Source organism: Macaca nemestrina, chromosome 17 (genome assembly GCF_043159975.1).
Source record: "Macaca nemestrina isolate mMacNem1 chromosome 17, mMacNem.hap1, whole genome shotgun sequence".
NCBI lineage: Eukaryota > Metazoa > Chordata > Mammalia > Primates > Cercopithecidae > Macaca > Macaca nemestrina.
Window position 1 is genome coordinate 23,931,759 of NC_092141.1, and position 19,117 is coordinate 23,950,875.

Genomic DNA, 19,117 nt, shown 5'->3' on the forward strand with positions numbered 1-19,117 from the left:
TTGCTTGGAATTGGAAGCCTTGAATGTTAAAGCATTAAACAATAAAACAGGCCAGGCCCGGTGACTCATGCCTGTAATCTCAGCACTTCACAAGGCTGGATCAGGTGGATCATTTCAGCCCTGGAGTTTGAAACCAGCCTGGGCAACATGGCAGAGCCCAGTCTCTACAAAGAAATACAAAAATTAGCCGGGCATGGTGGTGTGCGCCTGTAATCCCATCTATTTTGGAATCTGGGAGGGAGGATCATCTGAGCCCGGGTAGGTCGAGGCTGCAGTGCCATGATTGCATCACTGCACTCCAGCCAGGGTGACAGAGTGACACCGTCTCAAAAAAAAAAAAAAAAAAAACTAAAAATCATATGTTTCGTTCCTTTAATCCCCAGTCCCCAGCTTTTGGTTGTTTTAGAGGTATTTCATTATTGGATGATGATATTCACTTGGGTAACTAGTAGGGTAGGATATGAATACAATTGGCATCTTAATTGAATTTGAGGAGCTATTTCATTAAAACTACATACAAGTGGCTCAGGTAGTAAAAGCCCATGTCCCACAGATGGAAGGAGGTCACATTTCTTCTTCTTTGCCACTCTCCCATCTTCCAACTTGCCCCCTACCCTGCTTCCTCATTCAACTACCAGCCCACCTCTCCCCTTACCTTGTTCAGTGACGTTTATTCAGTGTCTACACTGTCTACACTCACCTGCCACTTAATCCCTCCTCAACCAATCCGCCCACTCACCCACCCCTCTAAGGCTGCCCTTGCCAAAGTCACACAGGGACCCACAGCCTCTCCATACATACTTCTTAACTTCCCTGGCCTGGGCAGCATTTCTAATCAGTTCAGAAAACATTTATTATATACCTGCATTGTTTAGGGCACAGAAAATTCTCAAGTGACCGTGATATAGTCAACCACTTCCTCTTTCTTTCTTTCTTTTTTTTTTTTTTTTTTTTTTTTAGACAGAGTCTTGCTCTGTCACCCAGGCTGGAGTACAGTGGCATGATCTCAGCTCATTGCAACCTCCACCTCCTGGGGTTCAAGTGATTCTCCTGCCTCAGCCTCCAGAGTAGCTGGGATCACAGGCACCCACCATCATGCCTTTCTAATTTTTCTATTCTTTTTGAAGAGACTGGGTTTCACCATGTCAGCTATGCTGGTCTTGAACTCCTGACCTCAGGGGATCCACCCGCCTCAGCCTCCCAAAGTGCTAGGATTATAGGCGTGAGCCAACGTGCCTGGTCCACTTCCTTTTTCTTAAAATTCCCTTTGCTCTTGAGTTTTACAGCACGTTCCTTTCTTCCTCCTGTCTCTTCTGCAGGTTCATCGTGCGCAGTCACACTTTAAGTGGACTTCCATCTTGACTCCCTTCTCATCCCAATTAACAGACTCTTTCCAAGAAAGTTCACCATCAAATCCAGCTCAGATCCCTCTCCTCAGCTTCTGACCCTCATTTCCTGCTTCCAAGTGATATTTTCAACCGAGATGCAGGGCACCTCAGATTCCACTTGTCTGATTCCACATGCCTGCTGGTCTCACCACACTCTCTCATGGGTTTGGTGGGTTTTAGAGCTGTTTTCCTAAGGCCTGGGAGACCCAGGGTGATCTGCTCTCTGTTCCCCGCTCCCCAACCTCCCAGCCCCCTTGCCTGCTGCCCCTGCTGTCTGGAACAGGCTTTCTCCCTCTTAAACTGGCTCTTATTTTCCATCCTCTCAGGCCTCCTTGTGGAAGGCCCCTCAAAATTAGCTGGTTGCCTTGTTAGAAATGAAGGTTTCTTAGGACCCACTTCAAACATCTTTTCAAATTTTGAGGGGAAGGTCCTGTTTGTACATTTTTATGAAGCTCCCCAGGTGATGACAGTGCCTTCTCAAGTTGAGAACAAGAGAAAAAAGAGAGGATACATTCTAGATGAATTAAAGCACCAGTGGGCAGGGTTTAACAATTGTCTGGATACAGAATGTGAGGGAGAGGGAAGAAAGAGGAGCCCTCCGGAATTTGAGGCTTGGAGAATGACATACCGGTGAGTGAACTAAAGAGCCCTAAAATGATTTTTTTGTGGGTCAAGAAATAAAATTCTGTTGTTTTACCTTCAGTTTGCCATGCTAAGGAGACCTGAGTAGAAAATGAATGAAAAACATTGCCGAGGTCCTTTCTGAAATTACTTGTGTAAATTCAAAACTATCTTTTACTGTTTTCCTTCACTTAATGTTAAAACCCAAGTTGTGAACCCAATTGAAGGGATAATACAAATGATCTTAAAGTAGACAGATCTGTGTCAGTGTTGACTAGCAAAAGGGGAGAATACCTGGAATTGAATTAAAGCATGAGCTGTAGAAACTGCTTAATTAGAGCTCAAACTTACCAGCACATCTCTTTCTGTAAGTATTTTCTAAAACAATTATCCTAATTTATGTTTTTGAATTGCAAAAGGAAAAGGTACCCCTGAACTCTCACCTGCCACTTACCAAAAATATTTAAGTCTTCTTGGAGAGGCTTTTGAAAATGGTCTCTTGTATTGGCACAGATGTTTATTTGTATATTAAAATAAGACAACACAATATATTGATAAAGTCTACCTCTACAGAATCAATGTCATGGTCATTGAAATGCAAGATTAGAGAAAAAGTGTGTTTCCTAATTGTTTGTACTACAAAGTTAATCCATTGAAATCCGAACCCTAAAATTATAGTTCAGCCTTAACATGACTAGCATTACAGAAAACTGTAACTGAATACAAGGTTTAAAGTTACAAAAGAGAATTAGAAATAAATAGCAACTGAACCACTGATGATTAAAGAAAACTGTATTATAAAGACCCAACACTGAGTGGTCTATGTTAACATTTGTTATTTCAAGACTCGTGCTTTTATAGATATGAAGGTGTTTAAATTTGCTGTTATATTCGTTACGGCCTTAAATCAGCAAAGCCCAAGCTTCTCCATGACCAGAACCAAATGTTATTTTCTAAAGAAAAGAGCTGCAGGATCAGGGAGGTGTCAAACAATTCATCAGGAAGAAGGAGGACAAGAAGCCAAGACAAGCCTTGACTGTAGGGCGTAGTGGGTATTTAACCCTTTGTCATAAAATATAAACACTTTTTTTAATGGAAAGAGCATTTCTGAATTCATGTTTTCTTCTCAGTTTAAAGAGAATTTGAAGTCCTAAACTCAAGTTTAATAACCAGAGATAGAACAGATCATGAGAGCCAGCAATCCACTGCAGGGTCATCCTTTACTGATGAGTGTGGGATGGGGCAACAGTGAGCCCAGGTCAGTGGCAGAGCTAGGAGCACCTCCCTGGGGTCCCAGCGCCCTCCCCTCTGTGAGCTCCCCCATGTGAGGCCATCATCTGGAGCCTTCTACTTCCATGTGTACTTTTTTTTTTTTTTTTTTTTTTTTGAGACAGAGTCTCCCTCCTTTGCCCAGGCTGGTGTGCAGTGGCACGATCTTGCAATCTCGGCTCACTGCAACCTTTGCCTCCCGGATTCAAGGGATTCTTCTACCTCAGCCTCCCAAGTAGCTGAGATTACAGGCATGTACCACCACGCCCAGGTAATTTTTGTATTTTTAGTAGAGATGGGGTTTCACCATGTTGGTCAGACTGATCTTGAACTCCTGAGCTCAGGCAATCTGCCCGCCTTGGCCTCCCAAAGTGCTAGGGTTACAGGAATGAGTGACTGTGCCTGGCCTCCACATATACATTTAAAGTGAAAAAAATCAGTGCTTCTCATTCTCAAGGTTTCCAATGGACACCATCAGAATTAAATTTTAACATGTGCCCAAATCCTGGAAATATAGATGGTAAATTTTATAATACTCAATCAACATTTTAATTTTTTAAAGCTAAAACAGTCATCTCATGATTGAATAATTTTCATTTTGAAAAGTTCAGTTGTGTGTGTGGGTGTGAGTTCGTGATGTCATAATGGAGATTGGATTCAATTCAATAAAAAGATATGAAAGACCTTTGTATTGGCCCCATTCTAGAGATGGTGGAGGGCAGAGAGAAATGACATGGAACTAACCTTAAGGAATGCACCATCTATCCAGGAGGCAGACATACAGCCAAATATGTAAGACAGTAGGATAATTGTGTGGAATAGTTGTGTGCTGGAACCAGCTAGCCAAAGCCCGTCTCTGTAGTGAGTGTGCATCTCTTCCCAACTCTGCTTTCAGCATCTTCACATTCATAGCTTGAAGGTGGCCATGGTGGGAGTATTTACACCACAGAAATCAGCAAATGCTATGCATCAGCCTCTAGGAAGGCCAATTATGAAACACCAGCATACTACTGGATAGAAGGCGTCAGAGAAAAGGTGAGTTTTGCAGAATGGAAATCTCAGTTTGATGAGAGCTTTGCATGGAGGGGTAGGCAGTAAGAAGAAGGGATGCCAGCTAGAAGGACTACATATATATAGAGGCATAGCATGCTTAGGGAAAAAAAGTAGATCAGTGGCTCTCAAACGTAAATGTCCATCAACATCACCTGCAGGGCTTGTTAAAACACAAACTGCTGCGCACTGACCCCCCAGAGTTTCTGATTTAGTGAATCTGGGGTAGGGCCTGAGGATGTGCATTTCTAACAAGTTCTCAGGTGATACTAATGCTGCTGGTTTGGGGGCCCCACTTTAAGAACTAACCAAAGTAAGTGATGGAATACTCCATGCCATGCCACACACACACGAAAAAACCTGGATTTCCTCTAGCTCCTCAGCTTTTGAGACTGGTTTCAGGGGCCAGCAACATCAGCATTTCTGGGAGCTTATTATAAAAGCAGACTCTCAGGCTCCCACCTCAGACCTATTGACTCAGAATCTACAGTTTTTTTTTTTTTTTTTTTTTTTTTGTGTGTGTGTGTGTTTTGAGCTGGAGTCTCACTCTGTTGCCCAGGCTGGAGTGCAGAGGTGCTATCTTGGCTCACTGCAAGCTCCGCCTCCCAGGTTCACACCATTCTCCTTCCTCAGTCTCCTGAGTAGCTGGGACTACAGGTGCCTGCCACCATGCCTGGCTAATTTACTGTATTTTAGTAGAGATGGGTTTTCACTGTGTTAGCCAGGATGGTCTCGATCTCCTGACCTCGTGATCCACCTGCCTTAGCCTCCCAAAGTGCTGGGATTACAGGTGTGAGCTATCGTTCCTGGCCCAGACTCTACAGTTTAACAAGATTTCCAGGTGATCCTTATGTGTGTAAAAGTTTGATAAGCACTGCTCTATCTAGCCCACTGGTTCCCAGCCCAGGCCTGCACATGAGAATCCCCTGGAGAGGCTTTTCAAAAGTACTTGTGCCCACGTCCCACTGTAATGCACTTGATTTAGGAATGAGCCAGGGCATGGGTTTGGTTTCAGAGCTCTCCAGGTGATTGTAATGTGCAACCAGGGCTGAGAACCACCGCTATGGGTATCACCCTCAGTTAAGAGAAGAGTTCCCCATCAGGGCACGGTTTTGAACATTCTGTCATGGAAGTTTGAAAGAGCAGCCAAAAGCTGCAAAGCCATAACTACCTGCTGAGAACAGAACTGGAGCAGGCACAGGCAGATTACTCTCTTTCATGCTTCTCCCCTCTCGCCTCACAAATCTCTCTTCCTTTTGCTTGCCTTTGACCTCCCATTCTTTTAGTTTCTTTTTTGCTCTCCCTTAATGATATATAATATTAGTTAATTAAAAAATTTGTTATAATTATATAACTATATAGCTAATTATATAACTATATATTAATTATATAGTCATTAATAAAAATCACTTTCCACATGAACATATCATTTTAGCATGTAAAACACTGAAATGTATATAGACGACCCTTGAACAACATGTCCACTTCTAGGCAGATTTTCTTCTGCTTCTGCCACCCCGAGACAGCAAGGCCAACCCCTCCTCTTCTTCCTCCTCCTCAGCCTACTCAAGGTGAAGATGACGATGAAGGCCTGCCGTTATGATGATCCACTTACACTTGATGAACAGTAAATATCTTTTCTCTTCCTTATGATTTTTTAAATAACATTTTATTTTCTCTAGCTTACTTTATTGTAAGAATATGGTATATAATACATATAACATACATCATATGTGTTCATCAACTGTTTCTGGTTTCAGGCTTCAGGTCAACAGTAGTTAAGTTTTGGGAGAGTCAAAGATTAAACCCGAATTTTCAACTGCATGGGAGTAGGTGTCCCTAACCCACACGTTGTTCAAGGGTCAACTGTGTTTAGTTTTAACATATGGAATCTTATTAGATAATATGAAAAGGACATAGCTTAAAAGCCCTTGTATTCTGAAAGCTACGTGATTTTGATGCGCCATTTTAAAAACAGGTGAATTGAATGTTTTGGATTTCTGTCTGTAAAACAAAACCAATGCAACTACTAGTTGAGATGCTTTGTATTTGCATATGGCCCTTGACAGACCTGCCACCCCCTCATCCCCAGACACACTCCTCAGAATTTGACCTAATCGAAGTTTTCACCCTATTTTAGGACACATGTTTACGCAGTGTGTACCGTGAGAGTGCACTTAGTGCAGTTAGATTATGTAGTCTTCTGGGACAGTTTGGCCATTCCAAGGGGCTTTGCCATATAATAAAAGCCATTAGCACTGAACTTCAAAGACATTAGGCGAAATGAAAGAAGCCAGACACAAAAGACTATGGTGTGATTCCATTTTTATAAAATGCCCAGAAAAGACATATCTATAGAGAGAAGGTAAATTAGCAGTTACCTGGGGTGGGAGAGAGAAATAACTGCAAATGGACACTGCGGGGTTTTCGTGGGGGGAGGGGATAGAAATGTTCCAAAATTAGATTATTCCTATTGTGGCACAATTCTATAAATAGATTCAAAAACTATCTAATTGTACTGGTAAAATAGCTGCATTCATTGATGTGTAAATTATACCTCAATAAAGCTACTAAAAAATAGCAAATCACCAATTAGCACTAAATATTTCTCCACCTTAAAATAAGTTATTTCACCCTCGTCCTTTACTAGTAATACCCGGTGAAGAGGAAGGAGCAAAATGGTTTTAAGGCAGACTCACTTATTAAAGAGAAGTATATATTCCCATTGCCGGTGGTTTGATACCATTTTTATTTCCTTTCAAGTACTCTGAGATCTGGCAAGGCGAGGAAAGGAGGGAGCGGGGCAAAAGGAGGAAAATTTGAAAAGAAAGAAAAGCTATCGGATTTTTTTTTTTTTTTTTTTTGAGACGCAGTTTCGCTTTTGAACCTGGGAGGCAGAGGTTTTTAAAACAGCTGCCTGGGGAAGTGGCGGGACTGAGGGGATGGCGGCGCTGCCAGAAAGTGTTAACCCCACAGGCCCCCACATCTGGCGGGAGCGAGGGCTTTGGCAGAGTCCGGTCCGCCCATACTAGTCTGTACAAGGGAGCTGTCGCACCCGCTGATTTATCATTCCCTGATGTCACGGGGATGGGATGCTGAAATTGTGGCTAGAATGTGAAATACGAAAAACACGAAGACTATGGTTTAGCATCCGGGGGAGATCAGCACTAGCCTGCAGAAGAGCTTGTGAACGGGAGGCATCCTCGGCCCTCGCCTGTAGGTTTTTTACTCCAACGCTCAAGCTGGGGATCTGGGCGGGCAGAGAGTTCTTGGGTTAGAGCAGACAGAGGCAAAAGTGGAATTAGTAAGAGCAAAACCACTGCTGTGCCGCTATGGGGATAGTGCGGGTGAGCGCCGGGAGGACCAAAGTAAGTTTTAATTAAACAGAGACCTGATGTTGAAGGATAAATAAAACAACGTGGGGTGTAAACAGCTTAAATCAGGGATTCAAGTACACCTGCGGGCGACTAGACCTGATAATTTGTAGTCTCGGAGAAGATGCAGATGAGCAGGATAATATCCGCAAATTTTGCTCCTTAAAAGAAATAATAGCTTGAATTTACTAAATAAGAGAACTAAGTGGGAGAATGATTTTAACAGTTATTTGTGGAGAAAAAGGTGAGTTAGCAAAGGAAACACAAAACTACATGTATGTAAATCTTTCATCAAAAAAAGTAAAAGATCAATGCTTTGTGTGATTTCTTTTTTCCCTCCTAGGATTTACATAGTGTGTTGAAGTTTTCCTTTTCTTTTTTTTTTTTTTCCTTTTTTTTTTGCATTTCCACCTTTCAGCATGCCCCTATTTACAGGGAAAAATGCAGTTTCCACATTTTGGTTATCAAAATAAGCGCTGACAACCGTTCCCTCAATATTTACAGTTTGTTTTAATTACTTCCTGTCATACCAAATGCATCTACCATATGGATTTTAACAACTGGCCTCAAGACATGGGCGTGCTGCGTTGAAAGTTAAATAGGACAGCTTGACTACTGAATCCTGAGGTTCATTCATTTGTTTGTTTATTCATTCATCCAGAAAAACTACTGCCCCAGGCACTGTACAGAAATGAACAAGTCTGCCTGCCTTTACAAAGCACGCTATCTGCTCAATGGGATGATACAAAAAGTGTGTGTGTGTGTGTGTGTGTGTGTGTGTGTGTGTGTAGCTGGTACCCAGCTAGAGTACTGAGTCCATTTTGCAACAATAGGTGGAAATATATATAAAGGAGTTCTTTTTCTGTCCAGCAATATCGGGCAGTGGAACTTTGCCAGAAGTCAGTACTTCAGGTAGCTGAGGATAATCATTCTCAAGAACCGATTAAAAAATTGTAAAAGAATCACTCTAAAATGTTTGCTGGGAATCACTCTAAAATGTAGTACTTACTCCTCTGCCTTCCTTTCATTTGGTCATGATGACCCTTGACTACAGTTGCTTTAATACAGGGAGTCAGGGGCCTGGGAGGTTTTTGTTTACTTGTGTATTTATTGTATGTCACAGTTTCATCCTTATTGCTGTGTGATTTGGGGCCATTAACCTTACTAATTGTGCTTCATCTGTAAAAGGAGGGGGTGACTTCAGTAGAAGTTCTTTAAAGGCCTGTTCTAGTTTTGATGTTTGTTGCTTACATTGTGCCATCAGTAAAGTCTCAGTGCCTTTACAATGTGGAAGGACGCGTGCCCCCTTGGGAAATGCCCCTAGTATGTGAGGACTTGGGACCCTTGTTAGGATCAAGGCTGTGCTTGTTAGAATTGTGTCCAAGGTACCTGTAGACATGTTCTGAGGGAGGCTGTGCAAAGCTCTTGGAGGTTTCCAGGTCATGAACTTGACAGCCTCTGTGAACTTGTCAGGATGCTCACAGGCTTCTTTTTGTTTTGTTTCTCTCTTGCTCCTATTTATTTATTTGGCTTGTTTTTCCTTTCAGTCATAGTCTGGAAAATTGAGGTCACTTTAAACCTTATCTCTAGATAAATGGAGTATAACTACACATACAAACCTTCCAATCGTGCTATTCGAGGCAGAGGGGAATTTTTCCTACTGTGCATCTCTAAATTTCCAGAACAATGGCACAAAATACATTCCACTTTTCTGTTCATCAATTAAGTTAGCTTCTTCTCTGAAACTGCTATCAAGGAATTCAGCAAACATTTAGTAAGTAGGCACCTTCTCTACTCCAGCCCTGGAAGAGTTGCTGAAAATAGAGAGATGAAAAGCCTGATCCCTAACAGGGCGAAGTTCCCTGGTATGTGCAGCTCACTGGCATAATGTCATGACACAGCCCTGCATGGCCCACTGGTCTCACCACACTCTCTCATGGGTTTGTAATTCAGATGCGTTTTTATGTTTTGCCCCAGATAAAGACCTAAAAAGTGCAAGTGAAATCCGACTGTTCTGTTAAAATAGAAAACGTATTTGATGTTGCCTATATTTATGCCTTCTCCACATATTTGATAATTAAAGGGTCATTGTTATTTGCGGTCATAACAATATGATGTAATACATGATTATTGTGGAAATCTTGGAAAATAAAGAAAACTTGGAAAAAGGGAATAAAAATCTGCATGAGTTGCTCCACTTAGAGGCAACTACTGCCAACATTATGGGCTATTTCCTTCAGGTCTATATTTTTACTTACTGACACTTTGCCAGGCACTGTGCTAGTGACACTGTAATGAATGACTGCATCCTCCCCTCAGAGCTCACGGCTTAGAGACCTTGTGTTAAGTGTGATGACCTGGAAGTACAAAAAGAAAGTAGGAGGGGCTTGACCTCGGGGCACTTCCATGGACTCTGGGTTTATGAAAGGGTTTCCAGAGGGAGAGGCATTTAAGTTGAGACCTCATAGCACTTCCATGGACTCTGGGTTTAGGGAAGGGTTTCCAGAGGGAGAGATATTTAAGTTAAGACCTAAAAAATCAGGGGAAGTTGTCCAGGAGATGGGAAAGATGCCAATGGGGGGAAGGCGTAAGTGAAACATGGCTTTGGGGTGACTGGAGGGCAGAGGGCTGAGGCCTCCAGGAGGAGGAGTGATAAGAGATGGTGCTGTGGAGGTAAGCCACGCCCCAGGCAGGGAGCTTATCAACCCAGTTATTACTATTCTGTAGCAACAACTTTGGGTCCTGAGTCTTTCTGGTTTTATTTCATTTTAGATTCTGCACTTAATACCATAGCATAATCTTGTTTTATATTAATATAAATTATTTTAATGGATATATAATAGACCTCCTATGGATGAGGCATCGTTGACTTAACTGTGCTCCTTTTGTTGAAGATGAATCTACCAAGAATTTAAAACAAAAAATAGCCTTTTTTTTTTTTTTGCTTCACATTCCACTTCCCTTATGGTTCTCCGTGGTCTCCAGGTAACAGTAAAACTGGAACATTCTAAGCAAGATAGATACATTCATGTTCTTTTACCCCAAATCAGAATTTGGACCATCAACCAGAATCCACTGCCTCATGACTCCTGGCAGCAGCTGTTAAATTCCCTTCCAGAAGCAGAATCAACACAGCTTTCATTTCTTCCTCTAAGCAGCCCACTCCTGCATCCGAAGAAAGATCAATGCACAGAACCTGTTTCTAGGTAGTACCAAATCCCCTCTTCCTTCCTCCACTGGTCTCCCCCTCCTCCCCCTATTCTAAAAAAAAACTAGGATCAGAATCGGTTGACAAAATATCAACCTTTCATTAAAGAAAACAGTTTAGAAGAAACAATCATTGCAGACAAAAACCGTGTATGACGAAACACACCCTTTCATCCCTCTTAACCCAGGAAAGTTACGAGCACTCATTCATACCTTCATTCATTGGTTTATTCAACAAGTACTAATTTGGTGTTAGGCCACCCTCTGAGTATAGAGTAAGGGCCAAAACCAACCTAGCTGCTGCCTTGCAGACCCTACAGCTGAGAAAAGAGTCTGACATTCCACAAACAAACATATCAAGTATTTTATGACCTATGGTGGTAGGTGGTGCTATGAAAGTAAACAGATGTGAAGGAAAAAGCACAGCAAATCTAAGGAATTGGAAGGAGGCTGTGGCTGTGTACAATGAGAGCGTGGGAGAATGTTGTCAAATGAGCAAAAGAAGTTTTCTCATTTTTTTTCCTCTTTCTCCTTAACATAGCCATAGAAAGTCTTGTGGGAGATGGAGTATATCTGCCCATTTGGAAACCAAAAGGCTCATCTTCAGATTGGGAGGCTTGGCAGTGGGGCAGGGGAACACTTCCTGTCACCTTCAATTCCTTCAGCCTCCTATTTCCTTTGGTCTTTGAGGCCCTCAGGGCCAGTAACCTGGATATGAAGGCAGCTCTTGAGAAAATTAAAATACTAAAAGCACACATGAATGAAGAAATTCTGTTTATGTAGGTGCCATTTCTGTACAGCTCATTGATTTCCCTTCTGTTGGTTGTTCTTAAAAAGTATCTTGTGAAGATAGAATGTTATTGTGAGCACAGTTGTTAATATTAATGTTATATTTCTATTAGTTCATTCTCATGCTGCTGTAAGAAGAGGCCAGAGACAAACCCAGGTAATTTACAAAGAAAAGAGGTTTAATTGACTCACAGTTCTGCATGACTGGGGAAGCCCCAGGAAACTTGCAGTCCTGGCAGAATACACCTCTTCATAGGGCAGCAGGAGAGGGAAGGAAGCATCTCTTCACAGAACAGCAGGAGAGAGAATGAGAGCCAAGTGAAGGAGGAAGCCCCTTATAAAACCATTGGATCTCATGAGAACTCGATTACTATCATGAGAACAGCATCAGGGAAACTGCCCCCATGATTCAATTACCTCCTACCGGGTCCCTCCCATGACATGTGGGGATTATGGGATTACAATTCAAGATGAGATTTGGATGGGGACACAAAGCTAAACCATATCAATATCCAACACCCACAGATTCTCAGAGAAGTAAGATTACCTTTAGACTATATTATTGATGTACTCTGCCTAACCAAATCAGTTGGAACTCTTTCGGTTACAAGTGACAGAAAACCCAACTCAAGTTGGATTAAGCAAAGAGGGAATTTGCTGGCTTATGTGACTCAATAGTCCTGGGCTAGGGTTAAGTGTCAGGCGCAACGTAATGTGGGGGTTAAACAATATTATTAGTATTCAGCACAGCTCTGTTCTTCCCATGTGTTGACTTTGTTCTCAGACAGTATCTCCCTTCGGGGTCAGAAGGCAGCTGCTGCATCTCAGCTTAAAATCACGTAGTGAAAAGGGAGCTGAATACAACCAGTGCCCACCCCGGGAGCTGGGAGGTGAGGGGTGGAAGGAAATCCACGCAGTGCATATGGCTGAGGGTGAGGGAGGCATGGACCCTGAAGAAAATGCAAGGTATTAAACTTTTCTCTTTTAGAAGAAAGGTAAATCCTCTAACAGTCCTGCCCCCTAAAAAAAAATCACTATATCTCAAACTTAACTTTTGATAGGACCCACTTATGTTACTTGATAGAAGAGAAACTCAGAGAACAGGCCTTTGTTACTTTCTCAGGAAGCCGAGTTACAAGTTGAACGTGGACATCCTCCTTTGTTTTTATACCATTTATTTTCAACCTAACAGAATTTCCTTGAAATATTCTGGTATTTGCTGGGCACCCTTACCCAGCTACCAGTACCAATCCAGACTTACCCTATTTTTATGGATGTTCTATCATTTCATTGAGATTGGGAGGAAGGGCCATGTCACCCTAAAAACTGAGTCTACCGTTTTTCACTCATTCAACTTTGAAACACAGCTTGTCTTGCTGTTTGCAGTTGTGAGGGAGTGAGAAATGTAACATTTTTTTGCAAAACGTTTCAAATACTGGAGACTCAGTAACATCCCATTTCTGGCAACCCCTAGGGGAAAGGAGGAAGCAGTAATGAGCAAAACCCTCCTGGGGAAAAGAGCACAGGAGATGGAGTGTGAGTGGTTACTCCTCAGTGACGCAGGGTCCGAGCAAGTCAGGGTTTCTGAGGGAGGCTGCTGCCAAGGGCTCTGACTTGCCTGCCCCATGGCCCAAGGCTTGCCTTAGCCACAATAGTTTACTATGCCCAGACAAAAAGGAAATACACGAACAGAGAGCGTGTCAAGTTTATGGCCACCGCCAAGAATAAGAGCCAGAATCCCCCAGTCAGGCTTCTCCTTGACCTTTCAGCTTTCATGAGGGTGGAGCCAGGCCAGGTGAACCAACCTGAGCACCTCTGTGTACAAGCCTGTGGTTTGCTTGGGAAAGTGAGTGCTTGCAAGGGCTGCTTATGGCTCCTCAGCCTGAATGAGGATGCCCATTGTAAGAGAGCTGTGTGTTTGCTGTGAGTCTGCCCATCCAGGTTTGCAGGCAGAAGATATGTATGCCTTCTTTGGAGGAGGTGGAGGCTGGACATGGCTTTCTCCAAACTGTTTTACTTTATTTTTTCCTGTGATGTCCGTCCAGCCAGTCTGCATAGCATCTGCCCTTTCCAGTCAAGAGGCTTGCCGGAGAAGATACTGAGGGGCCACATAATGAGAGCGGAGCCACACAGTATCACTTAGAGCTTAAGGACAGTCAGCACCTCTGGGCTTAGGCTAGATAGAACGCATTACCTGATACAACAGAAGAGAAACTCGTGGAAGTTTCATAAATTAAGTTGAAATTCATAAATTAAGTTGAATTTGGCACAAAAGGAAAGGAAGTTGAGCATCTTCCTTTCCTTTTGTGCCAAATTCTACTTAATTTATGAATTTGACTGAGCCTAACCCCTTACCATACCTTGCCCACTTTCAGGCAGACCATGCACCAACATGGGGAGGCAGGCACTGGAATACAGAATGGTTTGCTGAGGCCGTTTGATGTGCAGAACATCCAAAGGATAAGCTTTGGGCCCTGATTCCTTTGCTAACTAGGTGGGTGGCATTGGGTAACTTTCTTTCTCTCTATGGGCCACATTCTCCTCAATAGTAAAATAGGTAATGGTCAAAATGATTTTCATGGCCTTGTATAATTCTCACACTAAGATAGGACAGTGCATAAAAACTCATAGTTACCTAAATCACCATTCTATGAGGAAACAGGAAAATGTGGCACCATTGCAAGTTCTCTTTCTCCCCCTAGGACCATTGCACAATGCTAGAAGTGATGTCTGCCTCCCGTGATAGAGTGAGCACCTCCCTGATGGGGCTGGGCATGGCATGGGGCTGTACATCAGCATGGAGGCCTGGGCTCCCTTTGTACTGGCAAAACACCCGAGGTTCACTTGGATTCAGGGACCATCCCTAACCTGTCACCATGTGGGAGGTACCACATGGAAGACACAGACATATAGAAAATATAGTCTCCACCCTCAGTATTTCTAGCTAATCTGAGCTTCTTCTAGTTACTCAATGTTTCTCCTTTTTCTTGTTTACTTCTAAACTTTGCACATGCTGTGGCCTCAGCCTGAAATGCTCTCTTTGTCGCCCTGTTATGAGGACTGCTGTGTACAGCTGTGGAAATTTCATGCTGCATAATTCTAGGTCTATTTACATAAATGTATATGGTGCCCTCAGAGATGTGCAGTGTACAACTTATACAACTGCACAGCATGGCTCTAACTGCCACCTCCACCCCATTTCCCTTTTGTGGGTGTAGCTCATACTCATCTCAGTCTTCAGCTTAGTCATTACATTTCCTTTCCTTCTGACCATCTTTGTTTCTTCCTTCTTTCCCTCTCTTTCTTCCTGTCTCTCACATTTATTGACCACCTACTTTGTGCCAGGACCTGTGCTAGGAGCTGTGTATACAACTGTAACAAAAGAGAGTCCCTGCTCTTGTGAAACATTTATATTGTTCTTCCTCCAGGAAGCCTTCCCTGACTGCACCATAATTGTATCAGGTGCCTGCTGACCCATGAACAGCTCTCACCTGGGGACCTTGTGCCCTAGAATATAGGGCCTCTGGTGTGAAGGAAATCTGAGGGTAGGAGGGGCTGGGGGAGACTGAGTTGGCGCTCCATTCTTTCCAATTTCCTGTACTTACGAGTGCCCTGGGGCATTTACGAAACTCATTAGTAAAGCAGCAATTAATGTGGGACCCAGAGTGTGGCTTCTTCCTGCCAGGGAGGCCACAAAGTTCCAGAACGTCCCAGGGAGGAATGGGGCACAACCCAGGCCTGCCTCCTGGGGCTGCAAAACAATCCCCGATGAGTCCTCTCCAGGGGAGGGTGCAGTCACCTGCAAGGAGGCAGCTGAGCTGAGGGTGTTCTCCAGGAGGCTTAAAATTGCCGGGCTCCTTCCACAAATGCCTTCCCAACACTGTTTAGGGTGGTGAATGCCAGGAAACTAATGAATCTGAGCTTAGGGAATTAATCGTTGATGAAATAATGTGAACAGTGTGCTTCCTGTTCATCGGTCTCTATGGAAATTAATTAGCCCCACTTGGCAGCAAATAGGATTGAATTTTCAACTTAATTTACGAATTTGGGAAAACTATCTCTGGGAAGTCTTGCCTGGAGGACCTTCCATGGCTGCTTCATGTCCCAACAGGCCTTGCCTTTCATAGAAGACATGATTGCTTTAAGAGAGTCCCAACCAGAGAAGAGGATGATGGAGGAGGCAAGAGGGGAAGGTACGATTGAACACAGGCTTTGATTGTGAGGCTCCAGCCAGACCCATGCTTCCTCCTGCCTTCCTGCCTCAACCCTCCCTGGTGGACCCCTCACCAGATGAAGGTTTGTTAGCTGAGCTGGGAAATGATGACTCAGAGCAACGGGGCTGACTTTCAGGCAAGGCCTGAGTTTGGTTTTAGTTATGCTGTCCTGTGTGCATGAACTAAAATTGCGGGATGATGTGAAAGAAAAATACATCTAATGAGAAGTGTGCTTTTTGGATTTTATTTTTAGTTCAATATGATTTTATTTAAATATGTGTATAGCTGAAGGAGGGATGTGATCTTTTTGTTAAATGAAACCAATTTTCACAGTATATATTTGGCCATTTTAACTTTGTAGTGAATAATAACAGAAAAGGAAGTTTCTGCTCAAGATCCTCACTCCAGCATACTCAACCAGATTCCTGGCAAGATGACACATTTCCTGGTCTGAGGCTCACAGCCAATCCTCTCACCCAAGTGGAACACCAACTCTCCTCCAGGCACACACACACACACACATCTTATTTTCACTACTCTACACAGGGCCCTGAGAATCCTTAATTTTAAAGTTGGGAAAAACGTGAAAGGATTCCTTAACTCATTGTCTGCGACAAATCCAACTACCTGTTAACTCTTAACAATTGGAAGTATAAAATACTTGAAATTTACAAGATGCTCCATTTAATGGAACAACTCAAATGCTAAAAAGTTAGGTCAAGTAACATGCTTTAATATTTTTAAATGTTACTTAAAACTTATTGAGACAAGATAGCAGCACATTCTTGGTACTATAAACTCCTACTGATGACTGCTGCTTGATGGCCAAAAACATTTGAAACAGAGAAAAAACCACACTGGATACAATAATGTCTGCAGGGAATGTCATGTTTTACATTTTGTTAACTGAAATTAAACCTGACAACAAACCAAAGATCTATACAACCGACACCCATGTCATTTTAAATGATGAGGTAGATTGTTTCCTATTCAGTAAAGTGAAGATAACAAAAAAATCCATACAACTTCCAAATCCTCTTAAAAAAAAGTTTGGCTCCGTCTAAAAAAAAAAAAAGAAAAAAAGTTTGGGTTATAGTTACTTTCACAAACAGACATTCATAAACTATAAGGTGGAGATGTCATACTCAGGCAGGTTCTGTACTTGATGTATTCATCAGTCTTGGGTCAATCAACTCTCTCCAAAATACAGTGATCTTGCTCTCCTGTGTCAGTGTACTCCACTACCTCAGTTCCATTTTCATTGTGATAACCCAAATCAAATTGCCCAGGTTCTCTCAAGGCAGGTAAGGATGAAAGAATCTCTATATCTACTTGATGGGTCTCTGAATTGTGGCTTAATATTCTTCCTTCCTTGCAGTCAGAGACATCAGGAGGGTAACTGGATGTTAGTTCCAAAAGCTTAAATGCAATCTTTTCTCCAACTTGAGGGGCAGCTGCTAACAGTGGTAACAGACTATAGTCCTTCTTGTGTGTCTCTACCAGATTCTGGATAAAAGCAGATGAATTTGTTACCACGTCATTTAATTGCTGTTGCCTCTGGTTATCAGTGCTTCTATTTACAACACAGGAAACAGGATGCCCTCATCCTCAACCTCTCCCCAGTATGCCCCGTCCCTTAGCTCCCTTCCAAGAAAAAAGTGTTCTCTCCTCTACATCATCCTCTTCCTAAACTACTGGGGAGAGACACACTGGGAGAAGGACCAGGAGCCTGTCCACCACTATTTGGGCCAGAACGCCTCTATCCAGAAGCACCTGCAGTCTGTAATGACAGCCCTGGGCCTGGACAACCTCTTCCTGCAAAAAGGCCTGCTGTCTTTAAGAAACTCGCAGCACACTCCAGGGTGCTCGATGACATCAAGCATTGGTCATCTGACTCTGAACTAGAGTCTGAACTAGAAGATGTTGTTCCAGAGGTCTTGCCCTTGCTAGGGGTAAGGCAAAAGCCAGGTTTTATACCAGTTTGTCTGCAGTTGTATTTTTGGTAGAGGGTCCTTCCTTCGATAACTCAGTTGGTAATTTCTCTGAGGAATTTCTAGCCTCCAAAGTGACTTTACTGGGACCATCACTATAGATTCATCACAAGACTCAGATGCCAAGGAGGAAATGGGACTCTCTTTTGAGCAAACGCTTACAATACCTTTCCTTTTGGCTTTAACAAGGCTGTTTCTAGCAGAACTTTTTGGAGAACTACATCTCTGATTGGCCCAGTCTTTTACTGCCTGTATTTTAGGAGACTTGAGATTCTTGGCCTTTTTTTTATATTCACATTTCTCCTTTTTCTTTGGGGATTTTCTTTTGGTCTCTTCGTTATCATCACCCACGGTGCCACAGGTTGTTTTCTTTTTTCTTTCTTTTCTTTTTTTTTTTTTTTTTTTGCTGACAGTCTGATCTGTGACAGCTTCTGGTTCCAGATCCAAGACCTTCTCATTATTGTTATTGTTCTCTTGCCTCTTCCAATGCTTCTTTGAATATTTGTAATCTGGTTCAGTTTCTTCATCTTCCTCTAACTGAAATGCCCCTTCTTTGCTTTTCTAAGAGATAAATTAGTCTCCCATTACTGATGACTACAGGATTCTCAGCGGCTCCTCTCTCTTCTAATTTAACTCTGAGGCAGTCATTGTCTCTCACCAGGCGCGTGCTCTCGGTGGCGGGCAGGAGGCCCCCCTCCAGGTAGAGGCTTAGGAGGGCCCCAGAACTGAAGCCGAAGCGCTGGTGGATGAGACTAATGAGATCTGTGATGACTCCGCATCTGTTCAAGTCGACCAGAAGCCAGAAGGCCGTACAGTGCGGGGTAACTGGCAGTGGATAATCAGATTGAAACCGTAGCCTAACGATCTTGGAAGCTGCTATCTTGCTTGGTGCTCAGCGGAAGTCGAGAGATATTTTGGACTATTTTTAAATTGAGTTTGGAGGCTGGGGTCATCTTCTTGAGTCTGGAGAGACTAATGTGAGGAATCGGCTCCTATGGGGCATGAATTAGAGCCTCGATCCTATATGCCCCTGAGTGGAACCCAGAATAGCTGCTGGCTCTCGCGAGTGAGCAGTCAGCCCTTGTCACCATGCGGGTCAGGCTCTCTGATTGGAGCTAGTATGTTCAGGAATCCCAATCAGGCATCCCTGCTGGGCAGTCAAAAATCCTGTGTAGGCCGAGTGCAGTGGCTCATGCCTGTTATCCCAGCACTTT

At 43.0% G+C, this 19,117-nt stretch overlaps 1 pseudogene; it reads right to left on the minus strand.

The window, feature by feature from the left end:
• Positions 1 to 17,057: 17,057 nt before the first annotated feature.
• On the minus strand, positions 17,058 to 17,935 carry LOC139359338 (coilin pseudogene; annotated as a pseudogene).
• Positions 17,936 to 19,117: the final 1,182 nt, after the last annotated feature.